The sequence below is a fragment of the Miscanthus floridulus genome, chromosome 18, assembly GCF_019320115.1.
Source record: "Miscanthus floridulus cultivar M001 chromosome 18, ASM1932011v1, whole genome shotgun sequence".
Taxonomy (NCBI): domain Eukaryota; kingdom Viridiplantae; phylum Streptophyta; class Magnoliopsida; order Poales; family Poaceae; genus Miscanthus; species Miscanthus floridulus.
Window position 1 is genome coordinate 28,601,347 of NC_089597.1, and position 14,115 is coordinate 28,615,461.

At 59.0% G+C, this 14,115-nt stretch overlaps 1 pseudogene; it reads right to left on the minus strand.

Annotated features, from left to right (window-relative positions):
- Nucleotides 1-12,296: 12,296 nt before the first annotated feature.
- On the minus strand, nt 12,297-13,536 carry LOC136523576 (probable 2-oxoglutarate-dependent dioxygenase AOP1; annotated as a pseudogene).
- Between the last annotated feature and the right edge of the window lie 579 nt (nt 13,537-14,115).

Genomic DNA, 14,115 nt, shown 5'->3' on the forward strand with positions numbered 1-14,115 from the left:
ACACTCACACAAACTTAGACACACTCAGGCACTTACGAACTCACGAGGTAGACGAACACAGGGGGTGACACCCACACTTGAGATCAACATCTCAAGCAACTCGCCCCGGTCATCATAGAGACCTGGGACTAGCTCCCTCTCTCACCCTGCTTGTAACCCCCTACTACGAGCACTTCGGTGCAAGGAATACAAGATCGATCTCTCAGACTGGACGTAGGGCACCGATTGCCTGAACCAGTATAAACCTTGTGTCTCTTTGCATCACCATCCGGGATTAGGGGCACGTAGTACAAATTTACTAGTTGGTTGAGGACCCCCCGGTCCGAAACACCGACAGTAGGCGCGCTAGGTAGGGGCGTCTGCGTGTCAGCTTCATCATCCCAACAAGTCCCGGATGGCAGACCCCGTACGACCACTACGTCTCAGCACGGTGATCTGGTTCGGGAGCCTAGAGTTCATGTCTCTAGGATGTGAGTATGATATGGTACTCCTTACGCCCTGAGCTCCGCCGACCGACGTCAACATCACGCACCCGCAGCCTAGGCGCAGACGGCGCCCGAGCGGCCGCTCTCATCGCGCTCGCCAGGAACGACGCGAGCGAGACCACCCCAACACCACGCGAGCTCATGGTGACGCACCGCGTTCTGCCGGCGCCCCATGTCCAGCTGTTGGCACAAGATCCCTGGTTGGGGACCTAACTTGCTTGAGCCTGGACATGGGCGAAACGCCGGCGGCATGCGACGATGCCCCGTCACCCAGCTCTGCCCTACGGCCTCCTGAGGGATCGACTTCGGCGGAGCAGAGCCTGGCAATGGCACCATCCCCGTACCCCTTCAGGTTGAGAAATGCCACCGCCACCTATGCTTCCGCCTATGCCTCTGCTCACACAGAGCCCTCAGGACGCCACCAATGCTTCGCCCTCGACTTCGGCACCACGACTTCAATCCACACCCACGCTGACTCCTCGGAGGAGGACGAGGCATGGGCCGAGGCAGACTTCTCCGGACTATGAGACCCTGAATCCATGCGACGCTTCCTGGCTGCAAGCGACTACTGCTTCGGCTACTCCGACTCTGACGACGAAGGCGCTCACGACCCCACTCGCGAGTGCTTCTACGTTGGACTCGGGATGCCGAGAAGAAGCGATGAGGACGAGGGGACAGGCAACCGTTCCTCGCTTCGCCGGGGAGCGGGCGACGCCACACCTCCACGCGTTGTCCCACCGACAGTGCGGAACGAGAACCCCGCCCCTGCACAACTTCGACGCTCGGACCTAGAGTAGCTCCGTGAGCTTCAGGCCAAGGTCGAACAGGACCGACTCCTCCTGCAACAGCTTCAAGACACTCTCGAGCGGGAGCAGCAAGGTCGCGGTGATGGCGAAGGAGCCCGGCGGAGGGCCCGCGCTGTCCACCACCGCATCAACGACAACGACGGGGGTGAGCAGCCCCTAATCTTCAATCACGCTAGCCAGAACGTCACGGCTACGGTGATGCTAGTCCGAACAATGCCCGAGCCCTCTACCACGGAGGGGCAACGGGTCCGCGGTGAGCTCTAGGATCCCCTCGAGACCGCCGCAGTGCAGCAGGCCGAAAGTTCCGCCTCTCGGTGGCGCGGTGGTGCCTCGGAACTTCCCACGGCACCGCCTCGGCAGGATAGGGAGGCCTCGGAACTTCACATGGCCGTTTGCCGTATGGGGGCTCGACATGGTTGGGCCTCTGTAGAAGGCCCCCGGGGGCTTCACCCATCTGCTAGTAGCAATCGATAAGTTCTCCAAGTGGATCGAGGCTCGTCCAATCAATCGAATCAAGTCTGAGCAAGCGGTGCTGTTCTTCACCGATATCATCCACAGGTTCAGGGTTCCAAATACCATCATCACCGACAATGGGACGCAGTTCACCGGACATAAATTCCTGACGTTCTGCGACGACCACCACATCCGTGTGGCCTGGTCGGCCGTGGGACATCCCAGGACAAATGGCCAGGTAGAACATGCTAATGGCATGATCCCACAAGGCCTCAAGCCAAGAATATACAACCGGTTGAAGAAGTTTGGCAAGAAATGGCTTGCCGAACTCCCATCGGTAATCTGGAGCCTGAGGAACACCCCGAGCCGAGCCACGGGGTTCACACCTTTCTTCTTGGTATATGGTTCCCCGAGGCTATCCTCCCCACTGACTTGGAATATGGTTCCCCGAGGCTACAGGCCTACAACGAGCAAAGCAACCGCATCACCCGTGAGGACGCCCTAGACCAACTGGAGGAAGCCCGAGATGTGGCGCTACTACATTTGGCCAAGTACCAGCAAGCCCTACGGCGCTTTCAGGCCCGGCGCATTCGAAGCCGAGACCTAAAGGTAGGCGACCTGGTGTTGAGGCTGAGGCAGAACAACAAGGGCCGCCACAAGCTGACCCCGCCATGGGAAGGACCGTACATCGTCGCCCAAGTGCTCAAGCCCGGGACCTACAAGCTGGCCAACGAGAAGGGCGAAATCCTCAACAACGCTTGGAACATAGAACAGCTACGTCGTTTCTACCCTTAGAATTTCCAAGCATTGTATACATTGTTTCTCGGAATACAATTAAGAAGCGTTCCTTAGCTGTTCTAATTTTTTGAGAAACCCGCCGAGCCCATCGCGGGCCTCGGCACTACGATAACACCATGAGGAAGGCTCTGCTCTGCCTCTACAGAACCGAGCCTCCCTCGGGGGCTAGAAGGAGGCCCCCCCCTAAGTCCCACGCACCGTTTTTAGTCGTTTTTCGAAAAAAAAATTCCTACACCAAACTCTCTAGCGTGCTCTGACAAGTCAATTGTGAAAAAACCTAAGGACCGAAAGACTGTCTCAAGGCCAGAAGGCCGGCTGAGTCGTGAGACGGCCTATGCCTCTGGGCTACGGCACTCCCTCACCACCTTCTGCCCAAGGGGCAGCTTAGGCTCCGAGGAAGTTTTTTGCAAGAGATACATTCAGAAACAAGACAGAGGGCAGAGGCTCGGAAATACAATAAAGGAAAACGATTAAAAAAGCGTCGCCGCACGATTACTTTAAAAAGGCCTCGACGGCCACAAGCGTCACGATACAAAGCTAATCCCTAGTCTATTTACATGGCCTCTCGGGCCCAGGTCAAGGCTCAGGGCCTCCAGCATTGGCGGACGGCGGGGGAGGGACCACCTCCTCTTCGAACAGCCTAGCCAGCGCCACGCCGGGACCCTCCGCTGCCTCCATCAGCTTCACAACCGCCTCGTCGGCGTCCTCGTCATCGTCGGGCAGGACGTAGCCATCGCTGATGGCTTGAAGGTCAACGCCGATGTAGTGCGAGGCGATGACGGCCAGCGCACGCTTGACGCCCGTATGCAGCGCCCCTCGGAGTCGCTCGCGCACTTGGCCACTCAACGCAATCAGGCGGCTCCCAAGGGAGCTTCCTGACTGGACCCCCTCGACTTCTAGGGCCTCGCAGGCGGTACGGGCGGTGCTCTTTAGCGCATCGTGCTCCCCGATCTCGGCCTCAAGCACCGCCTACACTGCGGCGGAGGCCTCGGCTACCTGGGTGACCTCCTTCTCCAGCTCTGCGCCAAACGCAACAGAATGAGGTTGAGCGCAAAGGAGTACAAGCCAGAACAAGGGCGGAAGCCTATGGAACTCACCCTCGGCCTTCTGCCCCTAGCGTCGAGTCTTGACCTGAGAGGCCTCGGTTTTCTCCTTCCAGCACTGGGCCTCGACCCGAGAAGCCTCGGCCTTCTCCTTCAGGTGTTGGGCCTCGACCTGAGCAACCTTGGCCGCCCTAGAAGCCTCTCTCCCCAGCTCTGCGTTACACCAGGGAGTTAGGGAGTGAACATAAGAAAAGCGAATAAAACAAGGGGAATAGGACTGACCCTCGGCCTTTCCCCTCTAGACCACAGCCTCGGTCCGGGAGGCCTCAGCCACCATAAGGGCCTCATCCAAGGTGCCTTTCGTCAACTGGTGCGCACTCTGCTCTGCGCCTAGCTGCCCAGCAAGGACCTTGCCCGAGGCCGTGGCTTCCTCAGCCCGGGACCTGAAGACGTCCCACTCACCGGCCACACGGGTCAGCTCCTCCTCCAACTCCTTGACCCGCGCCGCTAGAGGGGCGACCTGCTCCTGGGCCGTGGCCGCCTCGGCCTTCACATCGGCACAACGAAGGCGGAGGTCCTCCACCTCCGTGCTCTACGCCGCCAGAAGCTCATTGGCGCCGACAAGCAGGCCCTTCTGCCGCTGGAGCTGGTCCCAGACGTCCCTCTCCCACCGGAGAAAGACCGACTTCCCGAGGGACCAGGTCTCGAGCTCCTAGGTAAGCAGAACAGGGGTCATTCACTACAAGAAAACTCGAAAAAAGACAACACTGCATGAGAACAGAAGGTGCGAACCTGGGCGACTCCGGGCAGATCATCGGCCACCACGGATAGCGCCGTCCATAGTGACCGCTCCGCTAGCTGGCGGTACTGCTCAAAGGTGTCCCAGTGCCCACCCTCAACTGCGTCCTCAAGGGCGAATAGAGGCTCTCCCTCAGGGTCATCCTGGCTCTGCCACTAGACACATGGGTGATCCCACCCGAGGGGCTCGGGTCGCACCCGCACGAGGGCCGAGCTTCCCTCGACCGAGGTCGGAACCAGCTGTTCCACGGCACCGGTCACCTTGGCGTCGACCGCCTCCCGCACCCACGAAGTATCGTCGGAAGAGATCGGATGAACCTGAACTAAGGGTGCCACCGAGGCCTCCACCGCCTTCATCTCCACCTTCGGGGCCAACAGCCTCGCCGCGATCGCGAAGGCCTTGGTGGTCCCGGGGGCTCCGGCCTCTACCATCGTGGCCTCGGTGGTCGCGGGGGCTCCAACGGCCGCCGTTGCGTCCTCGGCGGTCCTGAGCGCCTCGGCCTCCATCACCTTGGCCTCGAAGACCCTGGGGGCCTCGACCTCGGTGGCCTCGGCAACTGAGGACACCTCGGCCCCATCCGACTCATGGGCCTCGCCCTCGCGGGGCAGAGGTGATCCCTCCCCCGTCCGTGTCGGGGCCGCCTCGGCAACCCCTCCTTGGGTGGCCGGCTCCTTCGGGTCGGCCCTCACCGACGCCGCGCCACGTTGTAGGGCGGCTTGCGCCTCCACCACCCAGTGGGCGGTGGAGCCGGGGTTCACCTTGAGCGCTTTAAGGGGCGCCAAGGAAGGCACCTCCGTAGGTCGCTTTCGGCTAAGGACAAAACACTTACAGGGTCAGCACGAGACAAAGGAACAAATGAAAAACGCTGTGGCGCCACCTGAAGTACGCTTACCTCGACCGGGGCAGCAACCGCTTTGGCACGGCGACCCTCATCTACAAAGGCGGTGGCGGCGGCAGAAGCACGGCCTCCGTATCCGTCGGTGCCGGCCGGTCCTCGACGGACCCCGGCGCCCCCTCGGTCCTCTGCGGGAGCAGTTGCGTCGCCTCCGCCGCCACTTGCACCACCGCTGCCGTCGAGCCCACCGGGCTGACGGCATGCTTGCCCAATGCCCGCTCCTTGGGCGTGCCGGCCTCGGCCCCTAGGCAGGCAATCGCCGACCCCGGGGTGGCTCCTCCTCCTCCTCTTGGGAGCGCCGGGCTGCTTGCCGACGCCCCGGGCACCGTCTCCTCAACGTCAGGGAGATGGTCCAGGGGACCCCGCCCCATCTCACCCTCGTCGTCTCCGTTCGAGGCATCCATCAATAGCGACAGCGACGGGGACTCCTCCAATGGGAGGCCGTCCTTCCTTTGCTGCCGACGACGCTCATCTAGTTTCTCATGCGCAAGAATCTGCTTCGTGCGCTTCGCCGCCTTGGCGTCCTTCCGCTTTTTCTGCGCCTCGGCGTGCGCCCGGTTGATCGCCCGCTGCCTCGCGTCCTCGGGAACGGGCGGCGGGGAGGCTCGCACATCCCTCATCCCCTGCAGGAACGGCGAACGCGCATAAGGGAACGAGAAATGATGAGAAACGGAGAGGGCTCGGGGGCTGCAGCGGCGCGCGACTTACCAGCGAGAGGTACCCCCGCGATGGACGATCGCGAGGGTGGTCAGACCACCGCTCCTCAGCTTTGCGTCCACCGTCTCCCTCACCCGGTGAAGGATTTCCTCGTCAGAGAGGGCGGAGGCAGACATCCGGATGCCCGCGATCGGCTCATCCGGCCTCATCTCGAACAGGCGCTGCCGTCGAGCCATCAGCGGTAGCACCCTCTGACTGTGGAAGGCGGCCATGACCACAGCCATGGTAAGGTGGCGGTCCCACAGCCTCTGTAGCCCCTCCAGGAGTGGCTGCAGCTTGGGCTGATCCTCCCTCGAGACGCCATACTTCCATCTCTCCGGGCAGCTCCCCACAATCCGCCCAGTGTAGGGGGAAGTCTGTCGTCGTCGTTGCGGAGATAGAACCAACTCATGTACCATCGACGATTGGTTGACGCGAGCTAGGCCGGGATATAGAGGTGCTGGCGGTCCTGGCGCACTTGGAGAGTGCAGCCACCGGCCCTCAGCGCCTTCCTCGTGCCCGACGTGCCCGTCGGCTTGGTGGTATGCCCCACCCGGAAGAGATGGAGCCACAACTCCCAATGGGGAGCAATCCCCAAATACCCCTCGTAGACAGCGACGAAGATGGCCGCCTGCGTGATAGAATTGGGGTTGAAGTTGTGGAGCTCCACGCCATAGTAGTACGGGAGCGCCCGCATGAATCGGTCCACCGGGACGCTGAGGCCACACTCGTGAAAGGACACAAAGCTCACGACGTAACTGTCGCGAGGCCTCGGCTCCGGCTCACCCGACGGAGCGATCCACTCTGGCCTGTTGGGGTTGGTCACCAGACGAAGGAGCCCGCCGTCGATGAGTGACTGAAGCATCTCCACGGTGATGTCGGATGGATCCCAAGGGTCCACCTCGATGACAACAATGTCGCCGGCCATGGGTGCGGTGGAGGGTTCGACTACGGCGGTGAGTCTCTCTCTCTCTCAGCCTCGCCTCTCTCCCTTCTTCCTCCCGGGGCTCTCTGCTCTAGCGACGGCTCAAAGACGGCGAAGCTAATGCGGGCAAGGTAAGGAGGGGAGGGACGAGGCTCGTTGTGTATTTATGCAGGGTGAAGGCGAAACGGATGGGCGACGAAATCGGGCAAGTTTCCCCCAGATCCGGCGCGGTTAATCCTGATCCGATTTTACCGCCCGCGTGCCCACCTTTTCCTCATTAATCGTGGGAACAGTTACGTCCCATCCACTGACAGCACGCCACGTCCGACCGCTGCAGCAGTAGGCGCCGTTCCGCCTCCCTAAGGAAATCGCCTCAAAAGGCGCACCAGCCGTTGTCGAGCCGATGGGGGAGATATCCCCCACCCTATTCCTTTCAGATGAAGGAACCGGGTGCCGAGCCCATTACGGTCTAGGGGTTCGAAGGCTAGGCCCCTAAGGGTTTCGACAGCCGCCCCAGGGCAACAGAGTCAGGGGTGACCGAGGGCGAGCCCATATGGGGCCGAGGCCCAAGCAAGCGAAACGCTTGGGACGCCCAAAGTCGTGTCCGAGACCGGCAGGGAAGTCTCCGAATGGGATCCCACCGTAGGGAGGCACCAAGCCACCGGGGCCCAGCGAACGGCCCCGACACCCACTAGAGAAGCCCTCTGGTACTCTTGGAGTGTGTCCCCGGACTGCTAGCCGACCCCTAACGAACGGGGCTCGGGCCTCCACTCGGACTTACCCGATAACAGCTCACCGGAAATGCCACCGCTCGCGCCCATTGAGGGTAGCCTGGCATATTCCACCCCTCCTTCTGAACAAAAAGGAAGCGTGAGGGTCGTATAAAAAAGCCAGGGGAACCCCTAACGGACCTCTCGCAGAGGCTAAGGGGCTCTTCCTGCAACTTTGCCAAGACCCAGCGACCCAGGCTCGCACTCAAGGGGGCTCAGCAAACAAACCCCTCCTTCCGAACGAAAAGGAAGCGCGAGGGTCATATAAAAAAGCTAGGGGAACCCCTGATGGCCCTCTCGCTCCGTGCAGAGGCTAAGGGGCTCTCCCTGCAACTTTGCCGAGACCCAGCGACCCAGGCTCGCACACGAGGGGGCTCGGCAAACAAACCCTCATGCGCGAGGGGCGTACAAAAAGCCAGGGGAACTCCTGACAACCCTATCGCTCCATGCAGAGGCTAGGGGGTTCTTCCTGCAAGTTTGCCGAGACCCAGCGACCCAGGCTCGCACATGAGTGGGCTCGGCAAACAACCCCTCTGTCCGAACGAAAAGGATGTGCGAGGGTTGAACAAAAAAGTCAGGGGGACCCCTGACCGCCCTCTCGCTCCGTGCGGAGGCTCGAGGGCTCCTCCTGCACCCAAGACAAGGACAAGTGACCCAAGCCCGCACTTGAAGACTCGAAAAAACGCGATAAAAGGGCATCGAGCCTGTTACGGTCCAGGAGTTCGAAGGCTGGGCCCCTAAGGGTTTCGACAGCCGCCCCAGGGCAATAGAGTCAGGGATGATTATGAGCGAGCCCGCGCTGGGCCGAGACCCAAGCAGGCGACTGCCTGGGATGCTCTAAGTCGTGTCCGAGACCAGCAGGGAAGTCTCCAAATGGGATCCCACCGTAGGGAGGCACCGAGCCACCGGGGCATAGCGAATGGCCCCGGCACCCACTAGAGAAGCCCTCTGGTACTCTTGGAGTCTGTCCCCGGACTGCTAGCCGACCCCTAACGAACGGGGCTCGGGCCTCCACTCGGACTTACCCGATAATAGCTCACCAGAAATGCCACCGCTCGTGCCCATCGAGGGTAGCCTGGCATATTCCACCCCTCCTTCCGAACGAAAAGTAAGCGTGAGGGTCGTATAAAAAGCCAGGGGAACCCCTGACGGACCTCTCGCCGAGGCTAAGGGGCTCTCCCTGCAACTTTGCCGAGACCCAGCGACCCGAACTCACGCTCATGGGCTTAGCGAACACAATAAAAATCCTTCGCACGACGTAAGAAAAGCCCCTAGCGGAGTAAAATCCACTCCTCCAGGGCCTCGGGGGCTACACCCGGCGGGTGCGCTCACGTGCACCCACCGAGGCCTCGAGTACGAAATGCAAATCCCGACAGCAGGTGCCACAAGCCGAGTCTCAAACCTCCGAGAGAGCACTCACACTCTCCCAGAGGCTCGGGGGCTACTGTCGGGTACCATAAAAAGGGGTACCCTAAGCAAAAGCCGAAAAAACTCATAAAACCCCCATGAGGCCTCCTTAGTCAAACTAAGGAAACAGTTCATGGTGATGTCCGAGGCCGGCTCGACCGAATCCGGTCTCGGACCAAATCTCCGCCTCGCCCGAGGCCCCCGGTCAGGGTTTCGGACGTCCCGATTCCGCTCCGCCTCGCCCGAGGCTGGGCTCGTCCCGCGTCCTCGTCGCCTCCGCCTCTACCATCCCCCTGGCAGGCTGTCCCATCCATTTAATGCGTGCGGCCGCATCCACTACGTCAGCCACGACTGGCAGGGTACAGCGACAGGGGCGATAGGACAATGGTCAAATCTCCTTTTTACCATCCCCTGCTAATGATACAGGGTTACCGTATCCTGTGGACACACGTCCCGCGCTATTCCACCTAAACCGAGTACGACGCTGACCGCCGAGGCCCCCGTATCGCACACGGGGCATGTCCAAGGCCTCGGGTGGTTAACTGACTCTCCGCCTCGCTAAAGGCCACGCCTGAGAGGCCTCGGATAGGAAACCGATTCTCCGACTCGCCCGAGGCCCCGCCCAGAAGGCCTCGAACGAGTTACCGACGCTCCACCTCGCTCAAGGCAGGCTCGGCAAACAACCCCATCGCCTCCGCCTCGACCAACCACTCCCATGACATCGTCCGCACGATGGCTCGGTATGGCAGGAGTGACCGACGAGACGTAAGTCACATCGACGCCATGCCGTCCGAGACAAGACAGAGCAGGGGGTACCGGCCGCTGTGCGCAGCACTGTGCCCACTACTAATGTCCATACTGTACTGTGCTGCCTAACTCTAACTGCTCCGAGGACAATGCGGCATGGGGAGCTAAGCTCGGATCCCTGCAGCCTCGGAATCAGCGTGTAGGGACAGCCGCTCCCTCCACGCCTCGGCAATTTGTCTCAGGGTCTCAACAACCTTGGGATTCGCGCCTGCCGAGCCCCCCCCCCCGATGGCTCGGCCTCGGCATCGACTAAGCCTCGGCACTTTGTGCGGACAACGCATTACGACTGGCACGTCGCTCGTCAGGCCCTACGTCAAGCTATTGCTAGCTCCCACGTCGCACAGGATCGGATGTGACCGATGCGCTGCTCCAGCACTTCAAGGGCGGAACCACTCCATCGACCATTTCCGCCACAGCAACAGGCTATAGGGCTCGGACAGGCCGCCTCTGTTCACACGACGCCACGTAACTAGCACATGTATCACCCCCGTCCCTCCTTCTACTATAAAAGGGAGGGACCGGGCTATTTCTAGGACAACGCAAGACACTCACACAAACTTAGACACACTCAGGCACTTACGAACTCACGAGATAGACGAACACAGGGGGTGACGCCCACACTTGAGATCAACATCTCAAGCAACTCGCCCCGGTCATCATAGAGACCTGGGACTAGCTCCCTCTCTCGCCCTGCTTGTAACCCCCTACTACGAGCACTTCGGTGCAAGGAATACAAGATCGATCTCTCAGACTGGACGTAGGGCACCGATTGCCTGAACCAGTATAAAACTTGTGTCTCTTTGCATCACCATCCGGGATTAGGGGCACGCAGTACAAATTTACTAGTTGGTTGAGGACCCCCCTGGTCCGAAACACCGACAAGTAGGTTTTAAATCTTTTCTAAACCTTCATAGTCAACTTCCAAACATATTCGTGAAGTACCATGTGGTTAGGGGAGATGGAAAACGACACGAATGTAGCCCCAAAGCTACACGATGTGAGAACACTTATATACCGTTGGTCGAGTTTTTTTTTTAATTCATGGGTTTATTTACACTTCGCCAAGAAGAATTCAGCCCTGCTAAATTTGTGCCTAGATCCCTTTGCCAAGAAGTCAGCCCTTCTAAATTTGTCCTATGCATAGAGCTTGGTAGGCGGAAAAAATGGAGCTTGGTGCTTGGACAGTTTTTTCTACCTTAGCTCGACGACGCGGACATCGGTTCAGCAATATCTGTAGCAGTGGACGAGTTGTGCTGAAAAGTCAGAACCAGCGCCGCGTTGTAGGAAGATGGTATCGTGAGGCGACCTGGGCAAAGGTACGCGGGAGCTGAGTGGAACGGCGTGGCAGCCAAGCTGGGCGCTGGCTGATGAGTCGGCCTCAGAAGCTCACAGGCGTCGCGAACTGAGGGAGTGTTCGGCTGGCTGGTTGAATAAGCCAAAATATTGTTCCAGTTGGGTTGTTGTGGGAGAAAAATACTGTTCTGGTTGAAAGACACTGTTCATATGAACAGTGCCCGCGTCAGTGGGCTGGCCAGCCCCATCCGCGGCAACCAGCCAGCCGAACGTGCTATGAGGCGAGGGGGACAGCAGAGCCGAGCTGTAGCCTCTAGCTAGTGTCTGTGATCTGAAGCTTCGGCTGGAAGAGGAAAGAGAACGGCAGGGATGGTGCTTGCTTGAGCATTGAAACGTACTTGAAAGTAAGGCCACGTTCGCTTGGAGGAATTCTGGAAGAATCTAGAGAAATCTGGATGAATCTGGAGAAATTTGTGAGAGAAAAATACTGTTCCGGATGAAAAAAGAAGCGGATCAAGCCGAGTTTAAAGGCACGCAAATGGGGCCTAAATAAACATGTTGAAAGCAATAGTCGAGCACGGACAGGTGTCACAAACAAGGCCAGGCCAAGCACAACAGAACAGTGACCAAGCCGGCCTATTGGCCCCGTTCGGCTTGCTGAATCTTGGCTGAAACTGATTGAAAACACTGTTCTGGCTGAATTGTTGTGAGAGGAAAACACTGTTCCGACTGAAAAAATAAGCCAAACAAGCCGAATATGGGGTAAACCGAACGGAGCCATTGACTCCGATATGGTGTACAGAATACGTTCACGAACGACGACAACACAATTACACGCAAATAAGTGGTACTGCATACTAGGCAGATAGATAGCTTAGACGGTCTCCAACAACCACTATCCAAAATACAAGATCCATTCTATATTTAGGTAACGCTACAGATAAAAGGTTCAATACCTATAAAATATCTTTTTCAATAATAAACCTTAAAAAAGAATCCTTTCTGAAAATATGTCTCGAGGAGAGAGGATACTCAGATTTGGGTTATGCCTCTTCTTATATCTAAAATAGATCTTCCATATAGGTACTATGTTAGAGGTTATAAGTATTGGATTAGAGATTATTTTGGGTCTGGGTCTCGCAATGCATAGCCGCATTCACTCCGTGGGGACGCGACGGCCGGGACAATTCCGCAGAACTCCTGCAGCGCGCTGTTCAATGCGGGCCTCTCCTGACCGAAGCGGAACTTGACGTACTCGTCGAAGTCGCAGGGCCTGAAACGCAGGGGGTGCCGGTCGTGGTCCACGAGCTCCTCCAGCGCGCTCACCACGGCGCCGTGCCTCAGCTCTGACCCGAACAGCGCCGACAGCCTCTCGCGTTTGCTCGGCGTCCTCACGCGGTGGACGCAGGCAGGCACCCTCCCGTTCGTCACCACCTGCCAGGGATATATGCAAGCGTTGATCGAGATGGTGGGTTTAGTTTGTTCATTCATTGGTTGCCATGCATGGAGCTAGGGATCGACCGGAGAACTAGCAGCATCCGTTTACCGTGAGCAACTCGCCGGCGACGACAGCGAACGTACGGGGCTCAGGGGCCACGCTGATCCAGGCGCCGTCCCTGGCCTGCACCTGCAGACCCTCCACCTCGTGCTGCGCGATCGTGGTCGCCATGGTGCAGTCCTTGTGCGCAACCGCGTACGTCGCTTCGTCGCCGTCGCCGCCGGCAGTCGGAGGCAGGGCCCCGTAGTGGGACAGCCGGACGTGGTAGTCGAACGACGCGAGGTGCGAGTCGACGTGCTCCTTCCGCACGCCCAGGCTCTCCAGAACCATCTTCTGCACCGTTTGGTCCAACTCCAGCGTGCCCTTGGCAAACGCTTCTATCGTGTCGCTGCAAAAACATCCATCGATCGCCATATATAGCAGGCAGCTCGATGACAGCTAAATTCATATATACTTAACACTTTGCTTACCAGAAGGCAATGTTTCCATCGGGCCAAACGTGATTGGTGAAGGCGTGGACTTTGCCGGCGTCCGTGGTTTTGGAGATGCGCAGGCTCTCGAGGCCAAGGGCCTTCACGGGGTCAGGCCCGATGTAACCGCCGATACGGCTACCAGACAGTGTCCCCTGCTTCACCGTCAGAGGGAGGGCGAAAAGCTCCGGCATCGCGCGACCGAACAGGTCCCGCCGGAGCTCGCCGTCCAGCTCGCCGTGGGCGACCACGACGCAGCCGAGCTCTTCCATCGACGCAGCCACGGCAGCGCAGGCTTCCAGCCAACCAGGCCCGCCCGGTCGAGGCCGTGGAGGTCGACCCTGCGCAGCTCTGCGCGCCACGGCTGCTCGGCCATCTTGCCAGCGTCCATGCCGTCTCGACCACCTTCTTGATAGAATATTAAAGGATCAACTAGCCATAGATCTAGCATGAGTACTTATATTTAGAGTAAATAGCGAATCTTAAAACATGTACTAGTACGGGATTAACAGATAGAGTGAGAGAGATATGGGTTGAGGAGGTGCAAACTATCGACCACCTTCGTAGAAGACGAGCTGGCCATGGGGTTGCTTGACGGTGGTGCCGTGATGCTCGGCGGTGAAGGCGCTGTCACGGTGGCGATGGTGCAGAGGCGACGGTGGCCGGTGGCGGAGCTTCCCATCGCTGGCAACGCCCCTCTCTAGATCGGCTAGGGTTTAGGGACTGTAGGTGGGGCGTCTGGCGGCTCAGGTGAACCTCGTGCTTTGTGCTTCGGCCCTACCTCACTTTTTATGACGCTGTGCGACGGGAGCCCACCAACTATGGAACGGTTGGGCGTCCCCGATCAGGGCACGGATTCAAGGGCCCAATTGACCATTGGACCAATTGGTGGATATCATCTAACATTCTCTCCATTGATCTCACCTTATGATTTAAACTCAACTTAGTTACTTTATCTTGTTCACATTCC